The following is a 12500-nucleotide window of genomic DNA, read 5'->3' on the forward strand; positions in this document are numbered from 1 at the left end:
ATATAATTGAGACTTTAATTTAAAACCTTAACTATAATATTGGAGATATTAAAAGACGTGACCATGGTCTTGAAATTTGGATTCTGATTTACAATTCAACGACTCTACGATTCAAAAATAAAGTAGCGATGAATCTTAAGTAGGATCTTAATAAGGGTAGAATCGTACTATTTTGTGAAGATGAAGAATATGAGTGATAAGATTTTAATACGATTCTATGATATTACATAATAAATATATTATATTCTAGCCTTAACTTAAATATGTATCATCATTTCGATTATGAAAATTCTTGATGTACTTATTAATTGACAATTCATAAACGATTATTAAAATAAACTTTTAATCAATTAAAAGATAAAGTTAATTAAATCTTTATTTACAGCTCAAAATTTTTAAAATGAGCTAATAAGATGAAATATTATTGATAATCCAGTATCCTATAACATATAAAAAATATTTATAGGATTTTACGATTCTACTAATGATTCTATCGCACTACAAAAAATGTCGCATGTAACTACACTTATTAAGGCACACTTATTTAAGTGTGGCAGACTTTTTTGCAATTAAACTCTCTTTTTGCATTTTAGGCATGCTTATTAAGCGTGAGAATAATAGTCACACTCATAATCGTGGCTACGAGTAAATTAAATAATGTTAGGATGTTATAAATTCAGCCACACTAATAAGCGTGGCTAAAGATCAATTAAATTAAAAATATTATTAAATCAGCCACACTAATAAGCGTGACTAGAGCACAATAAAAATGAGCAAATCAGCCGCAGTAGTTAGCGTAACTAAACAAAACAAAATAAACAAAATAAACTTTAAAGCAAATATCAGCCTTCTTAAAAAGTTTGATGTTAATTGTGCTTCTTCCTCTCACCTAAACCACGACATTACCTTCTCCCCCTCGGCCAAGCAATACTCTTCTCACTTCTCATAACCCTCACCGTAAACCCGTTGCACAACCCACCACCGCACAACCCCAATTGGCTTTTAAAGCCCACGCCACCACCAAACCTGACACCACAGCAAAAAGTGTCAAACCCTAAAATCCTGAAATCCAAATCTAATAAATTTTTCCCCAAATTTTAATCAATTGATTTGGGGTTTGTTTTTTCTTTGGATTTTTTGCATTCTATTTTAAGGTATTGGTTTGGAATATGTACAAATTTCAATGGAGGAAATCGCAGGCCCAGAATCGTTTCATGATTGGCGGATATTGAACCCATCTTTTATGGCCTGATTCTGTACTAGTGCCACAAACTACATCAAGGTAATGGATTTATCCTATTTTGTTTCCCCTGTATCACTACAACAAATTTAATGACATTAGACTCAGTGACATTAAAAAAATGCATTTAAATTTTTAATATAATAATCATTGATTTTTACTATAAATTAATTTAGCAACACTTTATTTAGTCTTTATAATTATTATTATAGTTTATAGTGATATTTGTGAGAAACCTGAGTAGATCTATGTTGCAAAAAGCTTTAGTGTGATCATTTATTATTCTATAATAACATTTGTGAGAAATGTGGGTAGATTCTATGTTACAAAAAGCTAAGCTTTAGTTTTATTATTTATTATTCTGCTAAAAGGTCTAATAAATGTGATTAAATTCTCTATACATATACTATTAGAAATTTAAAGTCGGGACATTTAGTCTCTAAATATATCCCACTAAAAACAAATTATGTTGTAGTGTAGTTTGTGGGATTTAATGGAAAATATGAGTTGTATGTTTTTGTGAGGGTATTGTAGTTAGTATATTGTAGTGTTGATGCTCCCATAACTAGGAATATTGATCTAAAATCTAAAAGTACTTCTATATTACAGGTTGTGATTTTACATCAATTAATAACTATGGATGTTATTGATATTGATAATGAAAGACCAAAATGGTAATGTCTTTTTGTGTAAATATCCAATATCTAATTTTGAAAACAATTGCCCTATTTCTGATTTTATTAAGTAAATTTTGATTCATTGCTTTAAGTGTAAATACTTTATGTGCAGATATTTGAGCCAAAATTGTTTGAAACTCCACAAGTTGACCCCGAAATGGTGGCTGCAACTGTTTTGGGTGGTGTTGGAACTTGTTTATTTCCTGTTACAAGCAGGAGAGCTCTATTTGTATTGTGTGATTTTCATAAGAGTATATAAATAAGGTTTGCAATCAACGAGTATGACTCCAGTTAGCTTCTGTATCTATTTATTTTGCCATATCTGTATGATCCATTCCAAAAATTACTAAGTTATCTCATAATCCATTGTTTCCTTTACTATGCTATCTCATGTTAAATTCAATCATTTTGTTGTAAAATATGATTTCGTCAAGTAATTATTAATGTTCTTGTTTTTATTATAAACACAGTATCATATTTTATCTGTTTACATGAGGTTAAATCCATGAATTAGTTGCAGTGTCACGCTATAAGTCACTAGCTTGTTTCTTTTTGTTTCATGTTAATGTAAATACACCTTTCAAACAACTTAATTTGTCTTTTAATTCAACCCATGTGTTTGTGGATGGTCATTTATACCTTTTAATTTATTGCAGGTTTTTGTTTGACGATGACTTGGGTTTGTTTGCGAGGGAATGGTGTTGTTATCCAAGCGTGGCTTGCAGCCGAATATTGTGTAATGTTGTGTTACGATATTATATGTTGCCTCAACAACTTTGTTTTATTTAGGATTTTGCTTACTTTCTTATTTTAGTATATTGTATAGGCTACTAACTTTTGCGTTATAGTGTTTTGTTTCATGTTTTTTGTATTCTGGGCTTGGCTCAAATTTTATACCAAGTAATTTACTGTCTATATTAGTATAATTTTATTTGCCAAAAATAATAATAGTCGTGATGATAATAATAATAATAATAATAATAATAATATGAATAATAATAATAACAATAATAAATAATAATAAGAATCTACTGCCATAATTAGTTAAAACGTTAGTTATGTTCATTCGCCACGCTTATTTGTGTAGGAAAATAAGAAGAAAAACAATGGTCCATGAAATCATACAGACACGTTTATCAAGTGAGGAAAGCTTCTAACACTTATATGCATGTCTGAAAGCACTACCAGCCACGCTTATTAGTACTTTTAGCCACGCTTATTAGCACTTTTAGCCACGCTTATTAGCACTTTTAGCCACGCTTATTAAGCGTGCCTAAAAATTTACCAACACAAGCAGAAACCATGGTCATTAAAATCACGATTCTATTCTACGATTCTACGATATTACGATCCGAAAACAAGCAAGCGATTTGAATCGTAGATAGAATCGTAATTTGGTAGAATCTTACGATTCTAATTACAATAAAATTTGTAGAAGTAGAATCATAACACGATTTTACGATCTTACGATTTAGCGATCCGATTCTACAAATTTATTCTTAATTTTTATTAATTTTTCTTATGTATTAGCTTTCATTAATATTTTTTTTGATTCAACGATCCAACATTATAATTTTAAAAAATAAATGTAACAGACTCAAAATTCTTAATCATAATCTTCCAATTAATTATTCCGATTTTTCAATTCAAATCTCTAATCCTTTGGTTATCCATTTCAAATCATCTTTAATTCCTAAACCTTTTCCGATTTTGTAATTTCTTTCAAATATTAAACTTAAAAAAAATGTTATTTTGTTTAATATCTTTTTATAAGCACTAAAATATTATTTTATTATTTTATAGTACGAAAAGTAAAATATTATTATTATATTCACGATTTTGTAAAACATTACTTTTAACTTTCTTCCTTAAACTAACATTACTACTTATTATTTTAACCTTATAACTTAGATTTAATTATTTTATATATAAAACTGAGTCGTATTTTTTTTATTAACTTTAAGTATAGTTTAAGCAAAATTTTCTAAGTAAACTACATATTTTGATTATCAAATGAACTCATTATTTTAAAGTATATTTACTTGTACATACTAGAACAAAAATTTGTTGAACCAAAATCCTTTCTATAGTAACCCATGATGTTCATCACCATTTCCTTACACAAGCTAACCTTCTTCTACACTCCAAACTCTTACATATTCACCTACACAATCTAACTTTTACACATTCACTTACACACTCTAAATCACTTACACAAGTTAACCTTCTTCTATACTCCTAAAATACGTTTTCATACAATCTATTGAATAACAAAGTTGCCCAAACCCATTATACATACCCCCTTAGCCATGAGATCACTTACACCACCATCATCAAATCTTTCTAACATTCTTTCTTATATTTTCACTTCATTTAAATCTTACTACCTTAATACCTTTATTATTAGTTGAAGAAATTCAAGAAGATGGAGCTTAGAACACTCTTTATTTAGCTAAATCATCATCATTATAGAGCATTATTGGGTTATTTACTTTGGGTACTTAATGTATTATTATTCTTGGAGTTTGGATTTTATTATTTTGAGAGCTTAGAAGATCATCATTATTTTGGGAGTTTGGATTAATTATCTTTGAAGCATTATTATCTATCTCGGAGTGTATTATTTCTTATTATTTTCCTAATTAGTACTTAGTACGAATCCTTGGTGTTAGTATGGTATAGCTTCTTACCCTACTCTTTTTGCGAAATTTTACATTATATTTACTTTATAATATGCAAAGTATGAAATATGTTGATATGTTTTAGTAGGAAGTTATTTTGATGAAATTATGATCAAGATTATATTAAGTATGTGTATGCAAAAAGTATTTTTAGTATGTTAATTTAATAATCTTTGAACAAGTTTAGGAAGTTGGGTGCAAAATTATATTCTAGTGATATTAAGTATAATTTATGTTATAAACTGGTGCTAGTATGTTTATGAGTTAAGTGTTATATTAGGAATGTTTTTTTAAACTAGAAATATTGATTTTTGTGAAATTATAAGTTTTATTTGTTTTACAACTAGAATGTTGATTTTTGAAACCTAATAAGTTTACTTATTTTTTTAAACTTGAAATATTGATTTTTGGTGAACTTGTAGAATTTTGAAAACTTATCCAAATGATGCAATTTTAACTTGAATTTAATTAGTATAATTGATTTTTTTGAAGAGAATAAAGTTTTATTTATTGTAAAGTTGAAAATATTGATTTTGGGAACTTAGTTAAGGAAAAATAGATTTTAGTAGCTACTTATGGAAAATATTAATTTGGAGACTATTGATAGAATATTAATAGATTTTAGTAGCGAGCTATTAAAACTAAAGTTATAAATAAAATTTAATGTGTCAAAATTTAATAATGAATGTATAAAGACATAAAGGTTAATTCTACGTTATGATTTAGAATTTTATTAAATAAAAGAGGTTATCACCTAAGTTGATCAAAGTCAAAGTCAATGTCAAATTGTAGTAATAAAAATGTGATGTACTTGTGTGAATAAATGTTGATTGAATGACCCTGATAGTAAGGTAATGTCGAACCATGGACCCGCATGTAAAATCCCGGCGCTCGTGTTGGCCAGCTCGTAAAATGCGGTGTAAGACAGGGGGTTAGCTACCTATCCTATAGAGCTCGAGCATAAATTGTATTGAAGGGGTGACGACTTCCACCATAGTTAGGGTTTAGGACTACGGTCCTCACCTAACCAGACCCTTACATATATCAGGTGTCATATTGATGTGCTTGTTGATCAGTGATAAACTTGATTAGTGTTGATGCTATGATGCATGGTACGGTTATGAGTATTAACCAAATGAACTTACTTAAGTGTTAAGATTACCGAATTGTATATGTGGTAGTAACGTACTTCTGTCAGGATTGAGAATGGTATTTTAATGACTTAAAAAGTATGGAACAGAAAAAGAATATGGTAAAAGTATACGGTGATGTCAATTAATTATAAGTTCGTACTTAAATTATTATTTTGTAAATGTAGCGTATAATTTTCGTATTTTGAGCTGGATAGGAAGTTATGCTCGGCGTTAAGCGTTGATCGATTCAATCAACTGTCATTCGTATCATGGATGGCAGAATTTTGCAGGATTTAGTTCAGGTTCCGATCCAAGCCGCAGTAATTACTATTTATCGAGAACTTAGCTGCTTTTTGTATCTTTATTGATGACTTGATGATGATGTATTTTTTTCATTTTTAGCAAACAATATTTCTTATCAGATGTAATATTTACTTTTGTTTTAAACAGTTTCAGTTTTTATGATTTGAAGTTTTTTTTAACAATTCGGCATTTTGAGACTTCCGCAATATTCTTGTGTTAAACATTATTATTAAATGTTAATTATGTATCGAGATTGCTGCTACTGTTACAATAAATTTCTTCATTTGTATGAAGACTCAAAATAATTATTAATTTTTTTTTCATTTTATTCTTAAAAATAAATTGAATAAAACTTTGATTCACAAACTCAAACCTTTGAGATGAAAATATTATGACTAAATAGTAAATTTAGGTCTATTGTAGAATCTTACGATCTTACGATTTGATTCTACTGATTCGATTCTATCTCTCTAAATGATTCTAATTAGAATCTCGATTTTTAACAACTTTGGCAGAGACCACACTTAATAAAGTGTGGCTAAATCAATCAGCCTCACATATAAGCGTGCCTAATTGCATTTTTAAGTGTAGGTAGATGCAACGTTTTTTGTAGTGTCGATTTCAATCTTACTCTTTAACAACCTTTGATGAGACTCGAATGTGTGGCGAATTTTAGTATAGTATTGAGTATGCGCGTTCAAAACCAGATACCGGGTCAATTCGAAAATCCGAATACCCGATTTTCTGAATAATGAAAATCACTATTTGGTTCCGGTTCGAAAAAACTGGATACTCGGAATCCAGATACCTAGTTTAATCTGGAACGGATATCGGATATCCGGTTTTCAAAACTTTTTTTTTTTTGTCTTTTTTATAGAATTTCACGTTTTTTTTTCACATAAATACTTGATCTCTCTTCGCTTTCCTTTTTAATCAAGCATATTTTTTATTCTTTGAATACGAATCATTTTGGAAATATAGTTAGATTTTCAAAAGTCTATATAAAGCAACAATAAACTAATTATACAACTTACTTATAAATGATATTTGTACATCTTATTAAATTTTACGGCCTGACAAAAAAATTCCTTTTTCAAATATATAAAGAAAAAAAATATAACGAAAAATTAGAAAAGCGGATATCCGGATACTCGATTTCGCTAATATTCCGATTCGTATCTAGATTCGACACCCGGTTTTTAAACCGGTACCAAATCCGAATTATTCGTTTTCCAAATCCGAATAATTTTTATAGAAACCAGATACTAAATATTTCAGATCGGATAATTCGAATGGATATTTTTGAACCTTCTTAGTTTTGAGTGAATAATGAGATTCTAATTTATAATTTAGTTATAGTTGCTACTTGTGAAGTCGTACCACTAACTCATTATCATTAAAAGAGTGCTATATATACATGTAATCATCCATGGCTTAAGTGGGTTTCTTATCCGGATTCCAATTGAAATGCTTTTGATAGATCAACTACTCAGGAACTGATCTCAAAAGCGACAGTGGGAACGCACTCACAAACTATTTTGGAGGGCAATAAAACAAAGATGAGATCAGCCAAATATACTCTTTAATCTGCTAAAAAGAAAAGATAGGATATGAATATGGAATAAAATTATATTTGTGGGTAAAGTCACAACACTAAATTGTTTTCTCTCCCTTAGCTATTTAAAACACTTATATGACTCAATTATATTTTTATTAAAATGATGAAAGTTCGATTAATTATCTTTAGGAGAATGGGGATTTTAGCTTGCTCCAAGTTGGAAAAATTACAAAAACTATTTAATTTGCAAAAATTGCAAATTACTAACAAATGTAACATAAATGTGTGTGAATGACTATCGGTTAATATTTTTTGTATGTTGATCGTTAATATAATATTTTGACCAGTACGTGGGGTCATGTGACCCACTTAAGTCAGCCTATCTTCCTTTTTTAAGTCACGATTTCAGATATACTTTCCCCTTTCCCCTTCATTTCCCTAAATTTGAAGAATCCTAATTTCCCCAAATTTTCATAATTTGATTTCTTTAATTGAGTTACGTCTTCCCCTTCTTCCACAAGAGTTTACCCCTATTTAGTTACTCATTTGAAATCACCACTTCTTTTCTTTGAAAATATCTAATTTTCTCCATAGAAAATAATTTGAATTAAAATAACAACGATAACTAGTTCAAATATCAGTTTGTCAAGGAAGAATAGAGAGGATCGAGACTTAGAATGATGAAAGGCAAGATTTTTAATTGAACCAAACCATGCAAAACATACAATTGAATACAACATTTTTCTACGATGGGCTCAATGACTCAACCAAGGCACTTCTAGATTCGACGGTTGGTGGGATACTCTCCAAGGTCCCATGCAATCAAGTAAAGGTAAAGATTGAAGAGGTAGCCAAAAATAGCTTTTGGGGTGGAGCAAAGAGTAGTGGACTACCTAGGGGAATGATTGACACGAGCAACTTGGACTTTATTAGGGCTAAAATCGAAGTAATCATGGATAAGAAATTGTCTAAGTTCAAGTTGGTTCAAGGTAGTTCCAATGTATCTACTTCGAATGAAGCCAAACCCTTTTCTTGTAGAATCTGCGGGGGCACTAATCTTGATACATCCTATTGTGGGGGCTCGAGTTGTGAACATCTGCCGGCAGTAGACTATGGAGGAGACAATTTCGAAGGGGCCCTGGTCATTAGTCACGGCGGTTATGGGTATAATCCCGAATGTACGGCAGTCGTGGGTTGTGGTGCCCAAGGTCAAGGGTATGCTCATCAAGGTTCATACAACAACCAAACCTCTAAACCTCTTTTCAATCCCAATGCTAGTAAAGGAAATTTTAATCAAGGCTACAACTCCAACAACCATGTCCCTTATAGCAATCAAGCCGATGGTAGCTTTCCTAGGCCTAATGGGAATAGGCCTTACCTCTAAGTGCCACGACCCAACCCCAACCTACCATATCATCCTGTGTAACCATTATCAACCCCCCCCCTCCGAATCATGATTATCTATCCATTCAAGTGAGTGCTCTTCCTAAACAAAGCCAAACCGGCCTCTCCCAAATCAATCAAACTTTAATTACTCAAATGCAATAACTTCAAGCCCAAGAGCAGATGTTTGAGTATCATCTTGCTCAGTTGGTCCATCCACCTCCACCCTCACTTTTTCCATCCAACCCTCAACCAAATCCATCCACCCAACCTCCATCACCTAACACCCCAAACTCTAACCCTAACCATCATACAAGCAAAGCGATCTTCTTTAGATTGGGGACTTCATACCCCGCTCTAGTTGAGGCTATGAAGGATGATTCGAATGAAGGTTCTTCAAGAGGTAATGATCTTCATGTGGACGATGAGCATGGGCTGACTTTGAGAGGGGAGAAGCGAAGGAAGTTTTTGAGGAAGAAGGTGAGAAAATGAATAATGAGGTTGAAGAGAGGAAAGATGAATTTAAAGCAGAAAAAGAGAAGAAAAAGTGGATGAAGAAGAGAAATGGAATATAATTCAAGAGAGAAAGAGACTTTAGCGCTAACATACCCTATCGCTCCATTTTCCATACAAAGTGGTGGAAAAACAATTGCAAGACAAGATTTAAAAATTTCTTGAGCATATGAGGCAACTTGAAATAAAGATTCCATTCTTGGAGGCAATGGAACAAATGTCTCTATATGCCAAATATTTGAAGACTCTCTTGGGGAACAAAAAGAAGCTTGAGAGCAAAGTTGTGAATTTGTCGGAGAAAGTAAGTGCCATTATCCTTGGCACATGGCTAAGAAAGAAAAGGCTAGAGGACCCTTTATGCTTCTAGTCACCTTTGGAAAGCTCAATTCTAAGGGAGCACTTACCGATCTTGGAGCCTCAATTAGCCTTATGTCGATGTTCATCGTTAAACAACTTTCTTTTGAGCGTAAGCCATCAATGAAAACCATCCAGCTTGCCGACCAAAGCATTAAGGTGCCATGTGGAGAGTTTGAGGATCTACCCATCCAAGTGGGAAACATTGTTGTCCCATGTGATTTTATTGTTCTTGACATGGTTAAGGATCCTTACACCCCTTCCATTCTTGGGAGAGATTCCTTGAAGACTTAGGATGCCTTGATCAATTGTGAATCAGCGTCCATTACTATAAAGGTGGCCTAGGAAAAGGTCGTGTTTGCTTTTGCGAAATCTCCCAAAGAGCCTATGCTTGAGCAACTTTGTTGTCTTAAGGTTAGAGCGTGATTGAGAAGGAAGTTGAGGGGCGTGATTTTCTTGTTACCCTGGTGTTTGATGAGGAGAGTTTTGATGATGATGAGAGTGAAAAATGATGTTGTTGTTGCAAATGGGAAGGAGATTGTTTTAATAAAAGATGATGATGACGATGCTGAGGGTACTGTCAGGAAAGCCCGCAAGTGAAAGCGAGTTAGAAAAAGAAAAAAATACAAAAAGAGGAAGATGGCTCCACCCTGGCATGGGGGATAGCCACACTACAGTCCACCGTCAGATGACCCCGATTCTACTTTGCTCGCCTCTGCCACTGGTGCTTGGTGGAGAGTTCTAAGTCACTATGCTAGAGGCGATGGATACGCTAGGAGTGAGTCCACTCCTAGCTCAGGTACGGTTTCATGCTTTTCCTTTTCTGTCCGTGTTGGTGGTTAGTTGTGTCGAACTTAAAGACGCTAAACAAAAGTACTTGCAGGAGATAACTCGGTGTTTGTTTGGTTGTTTTATTTCTTCCCAATAGTTCCAATAATGCTGATCTTTCTCCCTTTTGGTTTTCCTATTCATCTTTCCCAAGTGTTGAGATAGCTCTTGAGCTGGCTTGGGGGACAATTCTTGCGCTTTCAAAGCTTCGAAAGAGTTAAATTATTGTCACTATTATTTTTCTTTTTATTATAGTTTTCGTATGTTTAGTTTATGTTTTGTTTTTTTGTTTTTGTTTTCAATAAAATGTTTTGAGTTGTGAAACTAGCATGCAAGGTTCTAGTGTGTACAGTCTCTTGGTCTTATGCATACTCATGTTTTCATAGCCTTGTGCCTGTTTTAGGACCAAGTGATTGACTATTTTCTACCTGACTTGGGGGATCTAGGCTTGCTTGGTTGGTGGCTTAGATGACTACCTATTAAGGCGCATTTCGACTAGCCAGTTAGGATTGACCCTTCTTGGACTCCATTATGAGTCCCATACTTTTGAGTGCTAGTTAGGGAGTCTAAGTATTGTGTCCGTTCTCCTCCAAAATAGTCTGCTTTTCCAAAGGCAAAGGATGATAGCACATTTTTTTGTTATAAGTTACATAGCCAAATTGCCTACCATGGACATTAAAATGACTCTAGGTTGAGCCAAGTTTTTTCCCTTACCTCTTCTTTTGTAGCCACACTATGTAACTCCACATGAGCCAAATGTTCCCTCTCTTGACCTAGAAAATATCTAATTAATAATGGTGGTGTTTGTGTGTGTAGCATTATGGTGTGGGCTTTTTCTTGGTATAGTGGTTGTCGGTTTGTCATGACTATTCATTCATATATTACTCATATTGTTTCTCCCTTTTCCTCGTGTGATTTACAAAGAGATTATTATACATATATATACACATTCAGTGAGTGTGGAAACCTTCCTCTTTTTCTACAAAGAGACTTATATATTATTCATTTAAGTGAGGAAGTCAATAAAAGAAATAGAGAGGAGTATAAAAACACGATATAGAGAAATAGTGGTGAAATAAAAAATTTTGATAGTGTTTTGTACTAGAGTTCATTTGTGCTTCATTTCAGGTTTTTGGGTTAATATCGTTGTTTGATATGATGTTTATTAGCTTTATTGTCATAAGATGTTTGTGATTCCTATTATCTTGGGTCACTTGTTATCCTCTACTTTAGCGCCACATTTCTAAATGTATCGCACCTTACCCAAGCCTAAATTACATCCCTTCAATAACCTGTTCGACTTGGTCTGATTAGTATGTTCTGTGCTGGAGAGTAGATATGATACAATCCCCAAGTTTTGCCCATATTAGGTGTTTGATTCCCAACTCATCTTAGTCGGATGATTATGAGTGAAACACGAACCAAAATCAAACACATGAGCGTCATTAGACATTTTTCGCATCGTTTGAGAAATAACTTAGGAAGCGCAGATTTGTGACCTTGTTAGGTAGTGGTTGGCATGCCCTGTGCTGTAGCTTGCTTGATGATCCCCGAGTCCGTGGAAATAGTTTCTCTTCTTAGTATTGCGCTCCCTTGAGCGTATTGTACTTACACACCCATGGTTGGGGAAGAGTATTGCACATACACAACTTGCATTGTTTTGTTTTCCACTCACCTTGCATAATTTCTCCTAGTTGCTCTATCTTGGCTTGCCTTGTGCTTTTATGTTGCCCCGCTAGTTCATTTGCTAGGGACTAACAAAGTTTTGGCTTGGGGGAAGTTGATGTGCTCGTTTCAGAGCATGTTTCCACCCCTATTATAGTGTCGAGT

The 12500-nt window shown here is 32.9% G+C and overlaps 1 long non-coding RNA gene across 1 annotated transcript; it reads left to right on the top strand.

Moving 5' to 3' along the window:
• Positions 1–842: 842 nt before the first annotated feature.
• LOC130803867 (uncharacterized) lies at positions 843–2840 on the top strand. The gene is made up of 4 exons (XR_009039951.1): positions 843–1282; positions 1850–1914; positions 2030–2181; positions 2574–2840. It is a non-coding gene; the product is annotated as an uncharacterized LOC130803867 (long non-coding RNA).
• Positions 2841–12500: the final 9660 nt, after the last annotated feature.

Source organism: Amaranthus tricolor, chromosome 17 (genome assembly GCF_026212465.1).
Source record: "Amaranthus tricolor cultivar Red isolate AtriRed21 chromosome 17, ASM2621246v1, whole genome shotgun sequence".
Classification (NCBI taxonomy): Eukaryota; Viridiplantae; Streptophyta; class Magnoliopsida; order Caryophyllales; family Amaranthaceae; genus Amaranthus; species Amaranthus tricolor.